Genomic DNA, 18401 nt, shown 5'->3' on the forward strand with positions numbered 1-18401 from the left:
AGGACAACGTCCCATAGAAGCATGGAAGGGAACCTACCGGGTCATCTAGTCCACCCACATTCAATGCAGGAATAACAACAACAACAACAACAATAATAGCGACAATAATAATATTTATTTATACCCCGCCCTCCCCAACCAAGACCGGGCTCAGGGCGGCTAACAAATTCAGGAATGTCCCATAATAGGAATCGAACCTGCATCCTTTGGCGTTATTGGCACCGCGCTCTAACCAACTGTGTCGTTTGGTGATTAGCGTTTTGCTCGCCATTTGAAGTTCGCCCAGGCATGGCAAAAGTTTTAAAGCCCTTCCCTTGATGGATATGCGTCTAGGAAAGGGGCGGAAGAGCTGGCGCTGCCAATTTCCTCCGGTGAAATTGACAATTAGCTTCCCCCACCCCAGTGCTACTAATCTTGGCAGTTGGTCGCTCCGTTCGGTTTCTATATTTGCCCCAGGCATCTCTCCGCAGATGTGCCCAAGGTTTTTTGGGATTCCGCCATAATATGCATACAAGTATATATCGGACCCACCCGCTAGCATACAGAAAAAGTCGTCGAGATACCGTGATATTTGATTTCACCGTTTGATGTGCTGCTAGTTGTATTCCTATGAACCGCGAAGCATATGGCTCGTAACGCCATTTACTTGGAAGCAAATCCTACGGAAGTCAATGGAATTTGCATTCAGGGAAGTGGAGGAAAGACAACCTCTCTCTCTCTCTCCCCCATGTTAATAAATAAATATGCTAAAACAAAATTATTTTCAAATGTTGCAAGCTATGCTCAGGATTTTTCAGTCAACTGCTAAATTGGTTTAATGGTCAACGTTCACCAATGTTGTACATATGGAAATTGATGGGTTAATTGAGCAATAGGCACATTAGTTATATATGCTGAGCTTTTCAGGCATATGTCGCTGCAACGTTGGGGCAGGGAATGATATATTTTCTGAATAAGCACTATACAAGTCTGGCTTCTTAATAAGCCGACACACTTTTCAGCTATGAGTCAGTATGTAAGCCAGTTGCATGTATTCTTCACTGACTTCACTTTCTACATCATGTATGTAACACAGAAGTGAGCCTAGGAAGCTGCCTTATAAGTTAGGGCTTTAATATGTGTAAATTGGAGGGGGTTGGACTAGATGACCCTTGGGGACTCTACAATTCTGCAAAAATATTCCAACCACAGTAATTGTAATGAAGTCAAGTAGATTCTTCCAGGGTCTCTGACTCTGGCCATTTTCACAAGGGACATTGGAATATAATACCTACATTGGCTAGAATTGACATTCACTGTTAAGATAGTCCCCCCCCCCCTTGTTAATCTACATGGATAACAAATGAATTACCCCATATTAAAACTGCAATTCAATACACCCGTACTGAGAAGTAAGTCCCACCAAGTTCAGTTAGTATAGGAATGCAGCTTAAATGAGTTTCTTAGCATCGTTTGTAGACTGCTTTTCCTTGACAAAAATAGGCCAGACATGATTTGAGGGGAAACGGATAACATTTCTCTCACAAGTATAGTTGCATGTGGTTTGCCACAACAAAAAGTATGTGTAATCATTTAAAATAATAGTCTAATAACCTTCCTGTATATTAAACGCAGAAAATGAATGCACTAATTAAAACAATCAGGCACAGCTTTGCTTCAGGAGAAGAGTGTGCTTTGTTTCCCAGTGTTTTAATGCAGGATCTGGGTCATCAAAATAGAGCAGAGTACTTTTATCAATCACAGGGTAAACCTGGGCAGATCTCGCCTCCATTGAGATTTTCTAATTGAAGAGGTGGTGTACACTTCATTTGAAATTCAGTGAGATCAATAACATCCATAACTGTGATCTAGAATTAGCATTTTAGGGGGTGGAGGGGGGGGACTGAAAGATTATGAAAGTTTCAGCTAATATCCTGAAACGTCATACCCTAGACGAAAATGCTTCAAGGATTACCTAGTAAGGGAAATGGATAGTGGGTGGGGAGGAGGAAGACTGCAGAAAACCTTATCAGAACTGTTATGCTCTGTTTGCTCCTAATTTATGCCATGTAGATTCTGCTCTGTTCTTTTGCGCTGTCTGTTCAAGCATTTCTGAAACTCTTATCACAGTAATATCTAGGCACCTTCAGATCTACACTGCTGTATTATTTCCTTCACTTGTTTCGTCCCATATTGATCTTGGCTAATATAGGAAATTAGATGCTTATGTTTTTTGTTGTGTTTCCAGTCATATTAAGAGATTTATCTCTGGGGTGTTTGATTATCATGTTCTTAAAATAGTTCTTTGCTACTGTTTTTATGTTCTACATTTCTTTATCTAAAACTCATTTTAAATGCATTTCATTATGATGAAAAACCTTCACCTTCCATTTAAAAATGTTGTGAATAGTGGAGCCTTCCAGATTGTTGAGATTCAAGGCACTAGCAAAATACACATGAGATCCTACATGTATAGGGGACCCCCATTTATCACTATATTTCAAGCGTTTGTTAGCTGTTTGCTCACATTCACAATAATCAAGAAATGTGTGATGTGAATTTTAATGGTATGATGGCGCTGAAAATGAGAGTTGGCTGTTCCTTTGCAGGGGGGTATTCACCTGGTTTTCTATGTGGTCATTTGGGGTTGGGGGTGCAGTGGCGTAGCGTGGGGGGTGCAGGGGGGCCCGGCTGCACCGGGCGCAACATCTGGGGGTTAGGGTAAGGGGGCGCAAATCCACAGGTCAGGGGGCGCAAATCCACGGGTCAGGGGGCGCGAATTACTTGCCTTGCCCCGGGTGCTGACAACCCACGCTACGCCACTGTGGGGGTGTACAGGTAACAACCAATTTACGCACATTCAATTGACGTGTGATTGTGCACATGCGCATAACAGTGACCTGGAAGTGGTTGGAAAAGGGGGTGTAATGGGGGTGGGGGCATAACGGGGCAGAGCAGGCTTATGCATGCACTGCTGTTGTGCATGATGACCCAGAATGCAATTCCCACACAAATTGGGGGTTGCCTGTATATTGTCTGCTTTTTTAAAAAATGTGGTTATTTGTTTGGTGTGGGGCTGGAAACCCCTTTTCTAGAGGATAAATGAAATATACTCCCACAATATAGAATCATAGAATCATAGAGTTGGAAGAGACCACAAAGGCCATCGAGTCCAAACCCCCGCCAAGCAGGAAAAAATATAATATATGTAGTTTCTACATGGAAACATACCTTCCATATTTTTGACTGGAAGCAATATATGGGAAACATAGTAAGATACCCATTTACCCAAGAGAGAGCTCCATTGACTTGGCGGAATTTACCTTTGGGTAGGGACACGGGTGGTGTTGTGGGTTCAACCACAGAGCCTACGGCTTGCCGATCAGAAGGTCGGTGGTTTGAATCCCCATGACGGGGTGAGCTCCCATTGCTCGGTCCCTGCTCCTGCCAACCTAGCAGTTCGAAAGCACGTCAAAGTGCAAGTAGATAAATAGGTACCGCTCCGGTGGGAAGGTAAACGGCGTTTCCGTGTGCTGCTCTGGTTCGCCAGAAGCGGCTTAGACATGCTAGCCACATGACCCAGAAGCTGTCTGTGGACAAACGCCGGCTCCCTTGGCCAATAAAGCGAGATGAGTGCCGCAACCCCAGAGTCAGTCACGACTGGGCCTAATGGTCAGGGGTCCCTTTACTTTTACTTTAGAATGCACTCCACACAGGATTAACTAATTCAGATACGTAGTCCCATGAATTTTGTAGCTCTCAAGAAAAAGATGACATTGCGTTCTATCTCAGCTGATAGTACGGCCACTTTTTTTGTACCACGCCTCTAGTTAGTCATACTCTTTGATGCTTCCAGTTATGCTGCACTATGAAAGAAAAGGATTAAGGTGACTTGGAAGCAATTTAGGATTGCTGACAAAGAGGTTACACAGGATCAGAGCACTGCATAAGCTCAGTAACCGGCGCTCATGGTGGAAAGGGCAACGGCAATCTTCGAGACCGAAGTAAATGTTAAAGCATTAAAGATCCACAGGGAAAGGTTACACTTATGTATTCAGAAATAATAAACCATTGGATTCAGTGGGTCTTATTTCCAGGCAATGGGAAATAAGGCTTACAGCCTCAGGAACTTCCAGACTGTTGTCGTTTCCATCACATACCGGCAAATTCCAATTGCACAATTATTGTTGATTGGGAAACCCACATTCCCTGAAGACTGAACTTTTTGCGATAACAAAAGCGATGAGGAAGTGGCCTGGAAAGTGTGGGATAACCCTTGCTTTGAAGCAAGGTCATCTAAGCTCCCTGCAAACAAATCCAAATGATTCCCAAACAAATAGGTTGTGCAGCTCTGGGTTATTTGTGGGGCGTAGGAATTCGTTCTTCCCCCCCAAAAAAATAGTTTGGCCCACCACATGGTCTGAGGGACAGTGGACCAGCCCACGGCTGAAAAAGGTTGCTGACCCCTGCTATAGGCTATACATACGTATGAAGTATGTTTGGCTTCCCTTTCCAAGAGGCTCTTCTGCCTCCATTGGCCACATGGCAAGCAAAAGCTGCAGAGAATCTTCACCCCCCTCGGCATGAATCTTCAGGAAGGAGGAAAGAACCCTTACAGAATTTCATCCTGCCACGCAGCTATAGATTTCATTGTGGGGAGGCAAATTCTTTCTTTCGTTTTCTTTTTATCTTTTACTTTCCATGTTCCAAGGCCGGGCTCTGGTATTGAAACTGGCTTCCTTATGGATTGGTGTCAAGATGTATCTCTACTGCCAGGCTCTTACTTCAAAGAACAATTCACAGAGGTCCTTTCCTACCACCAAGTATCGTTTTCTGTATATGTGATAGGTGATATCAATCCAACACAGATGCTGTGTTGCACAGAGTAGCGCTTGATGTTTAAAGGCCCACTTTATGCTGTTACCTCCATTGTTATATTTATGAGAGTCCTACAGAGAGGAAACATGGCTCAGGGGCAGAACAGCTGGTTTGCATGCAGATGGTTACAGGGTCAATCCCGTGTGCCTCCAGTTATATATATATTTCTCAGGTAGCAAGTTATGGGGAAGACTGCTGTCTGAAATCCAGGAGAGCTGCTGCCTCTCTGAGCAGGTAGATTAGATCAGGGATGGGCGACATGTGGCCCTCCAGATGTTGTTAGACAACAGTATTCATCATCTCTGATGAAACCAAGCCTTATGAGGAATGGTTGAAGGAGCTGGGTATGTATAGCCTGGAAAAGAAGAGACTGAGAGGAGATATGATAGCAACCTTTAGATATCTCAAGGGCTATCACATGGAAGAGGGAACAAGTTTGTTTTCTCCTGCTCTGGAGGGTAGGACTCGAACCAATGGCTTCAAGTTACAAGAAAGGAGATTCCGACTAAATCTCAGGAAGAACTTTGGTGTAGTGGTTAAGAGCGGTAGTCTCATAATCTGGGGAACTGGGTTCGCGTCTCCGCTCCTCCACATGCAGCTGCCAGTCACACTTCTTTGGGCCAGTCACACTTCTTTGAAGTCTCTCAGCCTCACTCACCTCACAGAGTGTTTGTTGTGGGGGAGGAAGGGAAAGGAGAATGTTAGCTGCTTTGAGATTCCTTAAAGGGAGTGAAAGGTGGGATATCAAATCCAAACTACTACTACTACTATTACTCTTCTTCTTCTTCTTCTTCTTCTTCTTCTTCTTCTTCTTCTTCTTCTTCTTCTTCTGTTGGACAGTGGAATAGTCTCCCTCTTAAGGTTGTGGACTCTCGTTCCTTGGAGGTTTTTAAGCAGAGGTTGGATTCCATCTGTCATGGATGCTTTAGCTGAGATTCCTTCATTGAAGGGGGTTGGACTAGATGACCCTTTGGGTCCCCTCCAGCTCTACGATTCTATGATCTCACCACTGAGCATGCTAGCTTGGCCATATGGAAGCTGATGGCCAACAACCTCCCCACTCTTGGTTTGGATGGACAAATAGGCTCATCTGGTATAAAGCAGCTTCCTCTGTAATAGTCCCATGCAACATATTTTGCTAGCAAATATGTTGGAGCGTTGTTGTTAAGTAGGCAGGGAAAAGAGAAAATGCGACCTTTTTTTGGAGAAGCCAGTAGGAATCACGCTGAACCTGTCTCAACTGGAAAGTCATTCCTCGCATATCTCACACACTGTATAAGTATGCCTCCAGACACCATAAAAGGGGAAGAAAGGCATTTTCCACCAAAACAATATTTATACTCTACAATAAAACCTTCCCCCCTCCCTTTTGCTATACATTACGTTTGCCTAAAATTAATTTTATGTGACCACAATCCTCAAATCACACAATCTAGAAGAGTGTGATCAGCTTCCGTGAGGCTGCTTTGGAGGATAATAACCTGCATAACAAACCCATACAGAGAAGTTTGGAATCAAACATATTTAAAGTGGATTGCAAGCCATAACATTGATTTCCCCCTTGATTAGTTTTTGTCGCTTTATGCTGCAATCTCAAATGTTCTTGAAAACGAAGTCTTTATTAACTAGACAGGGTATCGTAATCTTTTTTGTTTCCATGCCGATTGCTAAACGGCATTGCTAAACAAATTGACTGAATGCCATTGATTATTCATCAGATTAATTGTGGCAGATCGTGAAATTCTTTATTCGCCGTTCTTCGGATGGGAATAGATGCCACAAAAAAAGAACAGCAATTAAGGCAGACCATAAGTGGATTCCATGGTGATCTGCTTTTATGCCACAATTCTTGCAATTATATAAAAATGGAAATTAGACATGAGCAGCTTGATGAAGACACTGAGTAATGATAGTTCAGTCTGTGTAACCCGAAGGGGCCTTGCACATGTGGGGTGACATGAGTGACCAAATGATGCTTCAAATTTTTTTGTTTCACCTCTTTTATACTAACTAAGCTTACATCTTCCAATATAGCCCAGTCAACGCTAACTGCTTTAACAGTGCAATTATATGCATCCAATGTCCAGTGAAGGAGCACAAGCTGAATTGCTTCCTTTCCTTTCCTTTCCCCTCCCCATTCTTTTTTCCTTTTGTATCATATCTATAGATATTGCTTTTACCACATCAGTAAAGGCAGATTCTGAAGCCTGAGTAAGGTAAGAAAATAGCAGACACAGTTCTGTCTCCTGTGCGTTCAGATTCTGAGCAATTTATGACTGACCATGCAAAATGCTCTTCATGTGGAAAAGGAAATACATGTCTCTTTGCAATGTGTATCCCCTGTTAATACAGTGGTACCTCGGGTTACATAAGCTTCAGGTTACATACGCTTCAGGTTACAGACTCTGCTAACCCAGAAATATTACCTCGGGTTAAGAACTTTGCTTCAGGATGAGAACAGAAATTGTGCTCCTGCGGCGCGATAGCAGCAGGAGGCCCCATTAGCTAAAGTGGTGCTTCAAGTTAAGAACAGTTTTAGGTTAAGTACGGACCTCCGGAATGAATTAAGTACTTAACCTGAGGTACCACTGTACTGTTGTAGGTTAATGGTGAAAGTATTGTTCATGTCAGGTTACAGAAATGCTTAACCTTCCAGTTAAAAGATTAATCAGACAGGGCTGAAGAACGTTCCCATAAATCAGGCAGGGGTGAAGAACCTGTGGTCCTCCAGATTTTCCTGGACTACAAGTCCCCTCAGCAGTGGCCATACTGGCTGGGGCTAATGGGAGCAGGAGTCCAATAGCATCTAGATCAGGGTTATCAAACTTGGGTCTCCAGCTGTTTTTGGACTGCAATTCCCATTATCCCTGACCGCTGGCTGGTCTTGCTAACTTGGGATGATGGGAGTTGTAGTCCAAAAAATCCCACATTTGGGATACCCTGATCTAGATGGCAGCAGGTTCCCTGTCTCTGAAAACAGGTTTATAAGTGCTTACGGCTGCACTCCTAGGCACACTTACCTGCGAGTAAGCCCTCTTGAACATGGTAGGCCTTGTTTTTTGAGTAAATCTGTGTTGGATTGTTGCATTAGATTAGCTGGTTGTATTTGCCTTGTTTTCCTTCCAGAGACTGGTTACAATCACTCTTTTTCAGAGATCATTGAGAAATGGGGTTCAGTGGCTCTTTCTAGCTCCCCCCTTTTAATTTTCATTTTGTATGGTGTCCTTTGGACTGGAAATAACGGGATATAAACTTTTATATAAGTAAATATAAATGCCCATGCCCATATAATTTAATCAAAATGCTACCCTTGTTTTAAACTCTTGAGATGAGTGGAAGTGCTTCTGTATCCCTTAAAAGTGCAATTCCTATGTCTGTTGATGCAGAACTTTGCTCTTGACACCAGACAAAAAAAAATGTAATAAACACCAGCCACTGCCATTTCCTTTCCCTCACATTTGTCTTCCCCTCTTTTGAAAAAAGTTGTTCTTCCCTTCTTTAGTGCTAGAGGACAAATTTCCTTTTCCAAAATAAAAACCAGTAAACAAAACCAGCAGGACTCCCAACTTCTGTATCCCATGGGGATAAGCTATTGTACCACCAAGTGCTAAAAGGTGCACTTGGAAAATTAACGTTTTGCAACCTGTTAATATTCTTTTACATCTCCATAAGAGCAATGAATTCCTCAAACATTACTGGGAGAGAAGACCACCATCTTATATGCATAGTGCATAAACGGCAACAGAAGTATCAAACACCACCAAGTAATTACTGTAGTAGCTAAAAAACAAACAAGAGTGAGTCCCTGATTAGCCAAACCTTGGGGCTCACCAGCCTTTGGAAAAGAGATAAACAGATACACTTTGCTGTTTGACCTGAAGGTCACAGATTCTTAGATTGCAAAGGCCAAAAGGGGATATTATGATCAACTGGCATGACGCAGACTTTTCGTCCAGTGATCTTTTGCACAGCATACAACTATTTTATCTTTAAATTATTCTCAGTTGAATAACGACAACACAAAATGTGAGGCTCCTGTAATTCTCTAGCTCAGCGGTTCCCAACGGGTGGTCTGCAGAACCCAGGCGGTCCTTGTAACTCATCCAGGGGTTCCATGGCCCCATTCACATAACAAAAACTACCATAGAGATATCAACATCTTCAAAAGCAGGAGGTCCGTAGCTTGGCTTTTGAAAAACAGGAGGGCCACAGTACTTAGCTAATTGGGAACCACTGCTCTAGCTTCTTTTGAATGTGCATGCTAGTTCTTTTTACATTTGCCTGGGGTATTGTTGGGATAAAAGGCAAGTAACATCCTTACCACTATTCAACCACAGGTGTCCACAGATGAGGGGACTTTCTCTTTCAGTAGTACCATGGAGCCTCTGGGCATCTGCTTAAGAGAAAGACAGAAAACAGGAGAAAGATGGAGGAATGGGGAGGGTCAGGCATGATTCTATGTAGGAAGCAAAGAGAGAGTACAGGATTCCTTCTTTGCAAAACGCAACATCCCATTCCCAAGCCCTACCCCTTCTTTTTGCTAAAATAAAGATGAAAATTTTAGTGGACAAGGTGGTTTTTTTGGGGGGAGGGGGTCAAAGTTTGGGAGAGAAACATTAATCACCACAATGAGTTATAAATAAATGTTCCATTGGCTACAATAGAAGGCCTCCTTCAGGCCTAATTACAATGGAGAAGGGGTGATTTTTTTTGGGGGGGGCAGCTTTGGAAAGCAAGATTATCCCATCCCTGCATAAAAAATGCTCCCTACTGCAATTAGTTTGGAACCATTAGGCTTTTTCCCCAAGCCTAATTGCAATGGGAGATGGTGACTAAGGGGAGAATGGTTTACTTCTCTCCCCCTTCAAAACAGAAGGCCATTTTGAGGCCTAATTGTTGTGGAGGTTGAACATCCTAGAGATTGAAGCCATGATGGAAGGATTTGTGTGGCTGTGGCATGTGCGTGTTGCCCACCACAGGTTGTGTGTTCAGACCTAGAGACCTTCCCCCTAAATGAACACACATTTGACTCAAATTTTAGTTTTGTTTTTTGTCATAATTTAGGCCACAACTTTATTGATTACAGAAAAGTGAGTGGCTGCATAGGCTCTGGTTTGACTAGCTCCCTGCACCCTTGCAGGTAGAGCTGACCCAGGGCTCCAGCATAGGTCAGCCAAGGGTGAACACCTGAGGTAGGTGAAAAGCCTGGGAACAGACTCTGTTCACTCCCCAGATGCTCCTCTGGACTCAGGCATGGGGGTTGACCAAACCAAGTTGAGTCCCTGGATTCCATGGAATACTCTTCACATAGGGATGGCGAGACCATTCTCCCATCCCTATCACCTGAACCAGTGCCTATCCTCAACCTTACAAGTTGTGACGCTTTACTACATGGCAGGTGAAACCCAAATGGCAACAGCCAATCAGCCAAGTGGGGAAAATTCCTGCCGTGCCCCTGTCCCAACGACAGATGACACACAACGGCATAGCAAGATCAATTGCAAAATACCCTAAAAGTAGGGAGAGGTGGGCGAGTGTTCCGATGCACGAGCCAAAAGAGGAAGCTCTGGGTCATGTGCATAGGCATATATAGGTCCCTTGATCCATTCAGACTGCACCCCATTGGCCAGATTAAACCCAGCAATGAGGGACCTACCAATCAGGTGTTGTGGCTGTCCAATATACCCACCCACAACCAGGAGGTCAGTCTCCAGGTCTCACCGCAACACGTGCCCTCTTAGGGAGTACACAATTTATCTCATTTGCAAATGAGCCCATCCCCCCCCAAATATGGTCAACCCCATGAGGTAAATTTTAAGGGCTAAGAACATTGCACGCAACCCTCTACATGGTATAGATAATGTAAGGCCTGCAAGTAGAATTTACTCTCCTTGAAGGAAAAAGAAAGACTTTCAATTTCTTTTTCAGCTGCCATTATTGCTCAGTGGAAATAAAAGCCATTCCTCTAAGGTTCAGTAATAACTCTTGCTTGAAGAATTACTACAATCTTACAATATGGTGAAAACGTGTTAGCATTATATAACGAGAATTGCCACCGAAATGTTTAGAGAGCCTCTCAGCACGATTTAAACAGGAGAGAAAAGGGGGTTGCAAGAGTCCCATAAATTCTACTTTTCAGCTATTACGGAAGATGATCTCTGTGTGCCAGATACTGTGCAGCCTCTACCCAGGGAACTGGTAAATCAATTTACACAGGAATGTTGTATGTACTAAAGGGAACTGAGGGAGGTCTCGGCTGGCAAGGACTGAGGAACTAGTGCCAGGACTTCATTGTTCCTGCCAGTGAATGTCTGTGGTTCTTAAGGGAACAATGCTACACTTGGATATTTAGCCAATCTGGACAGAAGAAGCGACATTTCTCCATTTTCAACTCTTAATTGTTTATTTATTAAAAAGGCCTACAACAACAACAATTTCCTCATTTGTTGCCAGACACTAGTTGCTAGCAGTAATCCATGTGACTTTAGGCCGTCTGCAAGCCCTGGGGTCTTTCAGATCAGGGGTCTGTTATGCCAAGATTCTTCATTGCCCTATCAATAGCTAAGTAAAACGACACTGCTATAAATACATGGAAGGAGAGCAAAACTATCAGTCATCTGGAAACAATGGCATCCAAATACTGAGGGCTTGCTTCATCCCTCCTGCCTTTGGACAACTGGTGTGGTTTTACTCACCTGCCTCACTACATCTTCCAAGATCTCGCTGAAAGGTGATGACGGGAATTGTAGTTTTAGGTTTCCATTCCAAACCAGGCTGCACAGAAGGCCCCAAAATATTTTGCTGCCTAAGGTGAAGGACAAAATGGGCACCACACATTCCAAATACAGAGCTGAACTAGACTAATAGTGAGGCAGCCTAGCTGTGTACATCTTCTCTCTGAGGTAGCTGTCTCCCTCTGTCTAATAGTTGGGCCGGCCCTGATGTTGAAATATTGTACTTCACTTTCACTCACAGGTCAGAGTCTTCTACTCACTAGGCATTCACTATATTTCTGAGATTCCCAGAGTATGTATACATGTATATATGTATATGACGTGAATGTACACCCCCCATGTAAAGTCAATGGATAAGCAGCATGGGAACAAACAATAACATATTTAGTAAATAGATATTTGGCAAAAGTGTTACCAGGCCCCCCTTTTAAATAAGATTTTAAAAAAGTTGTTTATCCACCCCAAAAATCATATATGTAAAGAAATATGATGTTTCCTATACATTTTGTTGCTTGATGTGTTTCAGCTCTTGGGATCTTGCACAATGGTAAGGATTTAGAGAGTAAAAATAAATTCCAGGATACTTTACAATAAGTAATAACGCAACAATAATAAATACAAAAACTGACAAACGGTAAAGGGGAGTGAGAACAACAATCACGTTTTAAAAGGTTCCAGTTTTGCAACTTTCACAAGTTTAATAATATGATGAAGATACATGCCCAATAAGCCCACTCAACTGTGCTTTTGACGTACAAATGATGACTAGTGTATTGTTGGAAGCAGCACACAATGGATTCATACCAGCTGTCAAGATTGGAGTCTATAGCAGGACCTAAAACTGAGCTTTTGGGCTTTCCGGCAGAGATTCACACCAGCAATCTCTGACAAAAAAAAAAGGGGGTAGGGGGAATTGGAGGAAAACAAGATAAACTCATACAAACCATACAGATATCGGACAAACAGAAGTATCATACTATTTGACTAAATATGTTATTTATCAAAACTTTGGGGGCAAGCATCAGGAGAGTTGAATAACTTATCATTCAATGAGTGGAACATCAACAGTTGATACAAATTACAAAGAGCCACATATTTACTCATCTCCATAAGGAACATTTGGCATGGCCATGCATACATACTTTTATTCGTATGCCACTTCCCCCACAGTTAAAATCACGCTCAAGGAAGCCTGCAATATGAAAAAAATACATTAAAAAGTAGTCACAAACAATAAAAACGTCCAAAAGTGCACAACCAAATTGAAACAATTACCAAATCAGTCATAATACAGTGGTACCTCGCAAGACGAATGCCTCGTAAGACGAAAAACTCGCAAGACGAAAGAGTTTTTCGGTTTTTTAGTTGCTTCGCAAGACGAATTTCCCTATGGGCTTGCTTTGCAAGACGAAAACGTATTGGGAGTTTGTTTCCTTTTTCTTAAAACTGTTAATACCCAGGGAATCTGTGCTTCGCAAGACGAAAAAACTCGCAGAACGAATTAATTTCGTCTTGCAAGGTACCACTGAATCTAAAATAAAGATGCAAAGATACAAAAGCAGTAATAACAGCAACAACACCCCACCCCGCAACTAAAACCCTAAACAATACCCCAGCCCAAGAGTCTGTTCAGCAGCCTCTACATTTGTAGTTGGAGTTAGCCAGGGTCCCACCCTCCTAAGCCAGGTAGAGGAAGGCCAGCAAGGCAGGGAGCAGGACTTCCAGGATTCACAGCCAAGATGGTCAGTGATAAATTGCTTTGCACCAATGAGAGACTCCACTGTGTCTGCCATTTGCTGACCCTGCTCAACTTCAGACTCTGCTGCTTTCCTGCTCATGTGGTAGAAGACTAGCTAAACACCAGCTTTGAATAATGGAACTGCCAGGAATGAACTTATTTTTTGGCTTGGTTACGTGTTTAGTAGGACAGGGGCGAGGGACCAGTGGCCTTCCAGATGTTGCTGGACTCCAGTTCCCATCAGTCCTAGACAAAGGATGATGGGAGTTTTGCTGACTACTATCCTTTTGAACACTTAATAGCACAGCAATCTATTTGCTTATTTGTTGTTGTTGTTTAGTGGTTTAGTTGTGTCCAACTCTTTGTGACCCCATGGACCAGAGCATGCCAGCCACTCCTGTCTTCCACTGCCTCCCACAGTTTGGTCAAACTCTTGTTAGTAATTCAAAAGCATCAATTCTTCGGCGATCAGCCTTCTTTATGGTCCAGCTCTCACTTCCATACATCACTACTGGGGAAACGGTAACTTTAACTATATAGACCTTTACTTGCAACATTTCTATAGCATGAATGTGTGTGTGTGTGTATAATATCAAAAACATTACATTACAAAGCAAACATGAAAGCACTGCCATGCTCCACATATACAGCCTCATCAACTGAGCAACTGAGCAGCTAAACAAAAGCACTGAGTAGAAGCTGCGCCCACACTTTCCCCACCCCAATAACATCTCCCACATGCATATTTAGCAATCTTCCACATACAGACGTCAGTCTCAAGCATACATGCCAACCATACGTGGATAACAGCCAACCATTTTTTGCAAAGCAAAGGTCTTGTCTACAAAAAACAACAACAACAAAAATACAACCACCCGGCAGCATGAAACAGAATTTACAACCAACTCATTCATTCACCCACCACCATCTAGGGCAACGCGGTACCATACAAACAGCAACATCATCACTCCCTCGTAGCTTCACTATTTCTCACCCAAACAGGGCCATACTCTGTTTCAGCTCAATATCTCACACTGAAGAAACTTTGCAACACACACATACACACAAATTTACAATGCAGGGTCATACCATATGCAGCATACCTTCAAAGTGCTTTGAAAGCACATTTCCCCAACAAAAATCCTTGTAACTAGAGCATGTTAAGAGTGCTGGGATTTGTAGCTCTGTGAATGGTAACCTACAATGGTGGGGAGATGAACTTAAAATGCAGGGTGTGTACACAGTCTTATTCTGGGCAGCAAAAACAGAATTCCGGTTAACATCCTGTAAGTACCTCGTTCACTTTCTCTGCCCAAATAATAAATCCAGCAGCACATCATTTCTAACTCTGCAAAGCAGAGAAGGTGTGACTGGATTAGAGAGCTAATCCATACTTTTCGTCTTGTCCTGCTGTTTCTCTGGGATTTGAGTGGAAAGGAGGAGAAGGCTCTGGAACAACCTACTCCCATAGATTATTATTATTATTATATAATTTGTGGAATTTATATACCGCCCTATATTCGGAGGTCTCAGGGCGGTTCACAGAAAAGATTGCAATACATAAAACCAAAATAAAAACAACAACCCATTGACACCCCCCCAAAAAGAGCCACATTTTAAATGGGTATAGGATGTTGATCAGGTCAACCAAAGGCCTGGTTAAGAAGGAACATTTTTGCCTGGCGCCTAAAGGTATATAATGAAAGCGCCAGGCAGATTTCCCTGGGGAGAGCATTCCACAGACGGGGAGCCACTGCAAAGAAGACCTGTTCTTGTGTTGCCACCCTCCGCACCTCTTGAGGAGGAGGCACATGAAGAAGGGCCTCAGAAGATGATTTTAGGATCCAGGTAGGTTCATATGGAAAGAGGCAGTCCTTGAGGTATTGTGGTCCTGAGCATTGTGTAGCATCATTGATGTCTTTCTTGCAGTTGTTGAAGATGCACCTTTTTGCACAGGAATTTGGAAGGGGCCATGTTACTGATATATTATTTATACACAGAATTGTGGATCTTTGATTGATCGATGAACTAGGCTATTTTATCTATTTCTGTCACTACCCCCCCAAAAAAGGTTGACAATTTAGACCTGCAGCCCCCAAAAAGGTCAGCAATTACGTCTCCCCTCCCTAAAAAAGCTCAAAACTTTGACCTCCCCCCCCAAATGGGTAGATCGCTGCCAGTTTTTCATTCTGTGAGTAGATCACAGTCTCTTGGGAGTTGGTTGTCCCTGATGTAGAATATTATTACATAATTATTATCATATGTATAACCTGGGACCTCCTGGTGAAGGGTGGGTTTATATGTTTAATCAGTCAGCCAATGCAAATTTTAATGGAAATTTTCACAGGTAAATTTTACTGACATAAGGTTGAAGCAAAATATGTCATTCTGCTATACACAAGGATATGATATCAGTGTTTGGGGGGCCAAAGCTATAGCTTTTGACAGAAAGACTGCCCAAATATGTCTAATTAAAGAATGCATCAGCATTTCCTTTGGTCTTTTGACCTGTGACCCCATAGCCCTCCTTGTCATAATATATCATGGTATTACATCTGTGAGATCACTCTCTATAGAAGACCAATTTCCTTTGTTTGTTAACTCCTGAGGCACTTCAGAATTAATGTCACAGAATTAAGTAGTTTCAAGATGACCTTGATTGATGAGGGACTTATAAGCCAATAGCTCAAAACCAATTTCCCAATATGTTTCACGTTTAAACAGTGTGATTTTTCCTGGATAATATTCAGTTGGCAAAACATTTATTCCATGGATGACATGCTAATGTTTTTTTGTCCTGCTGCCAGTGTAATATATCTTTCTCAATGAACAGATCCAAAAATATGATCTATATAATATTGCAACAACAAATAGTTCTTTTTAATATAAGTGCTAGTTCTTTTGGAGTCAGAGTTTATGTGGGGTATACAATGTTAGATTAAATGAAATCTTATTAAAATCGTAATAGCTAAGAATACACACAGAGAGAGAAAGAGAAAGAGAGGGAGAGAGAGCGCGCCAAGATACTCCAGTAGAATATAGTGGAAAGTCTGTTTAATAGATCAGATTTCTGAGTGGTTTCTGCTGTTGTGAACTACTTTTTGTTTAAAAGTAAATCCACCGGAAGTCCTGTTTAGGGGATACACATTAAAATAGGGTGTGGAAATCAATAATTTCAATTGCCCTTTTGGATTTCAGTTTATAGTTTGTGTCGCGTTTCTTCAACAGAGTCTTAGTGCTTGGCAAAACACCTTGGTGTAGTACTCAACTAAATTATTACTTCTCACTGTCTCCAGTTTCTTCTCTTCCCTTTCCCAATACCTACAACCTATTTGCTTTGTACACTGCCTCAAAGTTGTGTTGCATTTTGTTCTGTTTAACAAAAGAAATGACTTGTTTTGATTTCACATGCTTCCAAAAGCAGGGGCCTCCACATTCACTTATGTATGCCTCCACTACATCCCTTGCTTAGATTAAAACAAACAGCAACAAATTAGGAGTGCACAGCAGTTTTGGATTAACCATGAGCTGAAAAGCAGAGTGCCTTGGAGGGGTGGGGAATTCTGAGCTTGTCTAAGGTGAAGCAAGACTTGTACAAGGCACCTGAAGTCAAAAGCAGCCTCCTAAAATTTGCTTAAACTGTTAACTTTATTTAAACGTTAACTTCTAGCAACTGCAGAAGGTTAGTAGTACTGGAGGCAGAGTCCCAGGCCAGCACCTCACCCAGAATGCCTTGCTCTGAGGAAGTTTCTGCTTCCCAAGAGAGGTAGAGAAGAGTGAAAGGTTGAAGCAGAGGCTACCAGTACTGCCGCCTGCCACATTAGCAAAAAAATAATCAGCATGGTGTAGTGGTTAAGAGCAGTGGACTCGTAATCTGGTGAACCAGGTTCGCTTCCTCGCTCCTTCACATGCAGCTGCTGGGTGACCTTGGGCTAGTCACACTTTTTTGAAGTCCCTCAGTCTCACTCACCTCACAGAGTGTTTGTTGTGGGGGAGGAAGGGAAAGGAGATTGTGGGCTGCTTTGAGACTCCTTAAGGGGAGTGAAAGGCAGGATATCAAGTCCAAACTACTCTCCTTCTTCTCCTTCTCCTTCTCCTCCTTCTTCTTCTTCTTCTTCTTCTTCTTCTTCTTCTTCTTCTTCTTCTTCTTCTTCTTCTTCTTCTTCTTCTTGAAAGCACGGGAAGAGCAAAAGGACCTGTAGGAAGATGAGCAGGAGGAGAAAGGGGTGGCAGTGAAGCCCCTCACCTCAAGCAATGTCATGTATTGTGCTGGCTCTAAATGTTTGGTATCAGCATGTTTTTTCTTCTTCATTTCCTCTTGGTACTGCCCATGACTGTATCTAGATGAAAGACCATCCACCTCAGGTTGGTCACAGAAAATTTAGTGTGAATATCATGTTCAACTGCTGAATGCCACCTCTCTGGAGCAGAAAGTGACCCACTAGTTTTTGAGAACCATCTTGTTGAGTCTGTTGACAAGAGATGTTCAACAGGACTGACTTTAATAACCACAAGAGTTGATGCATCAAGGTTATAATAATCCAGACAAGGACTCTTGGTAAATATGGCTTTCAGATGCTGGCACACTGTTGCTTCATGAAACACATTTTGCAGTTAGCAAGCAAAGTGGTTCTGAGATATCTGCACAACCTGGAACAAATTTCAAAAGATATGTACAAGATATCCATATTTTTAGGTTCTGGAACATTTAAGATAGTTACCACTGTGTTGGGGCACAGCTTGATGCCATCTGCTGAAACAATATCACTACTATCACAATCACTTGAGAACAAAATGACCCTAGTGTATCAACCACCTTAGCGTCTTTGGAGGAAAAATGGGATATACAGCAAATGTAAAAATAAAACACCATCTTCCTTATCTAGGTCATCTCCATTCATACAAGGGGCTGTGGATTAATAAGATCCGAATGAGCTGTGTTGTTAGCAATGTTCCAGGATCCCATCACTGACACCAAATCATTGTGTTTCTTTAAGGTTTGCCTAACAATAAACTATATCTAGACATATATTTTATTCTTTATTCCTGTTCTGATCTCTGTTTCCTTCTTA

Source organism: Podarcis melisellensis, assembly GCF_964234715.1.
Source record: "Podarcis melisellensis genome assembly, chromosome: 10".
Lineage (NCBI taxonomy): Eukaryota > Metazoa > Chordata > Lepidosauria > Squamata > Lacertidae > Podarcis > Podarcis melisellensis.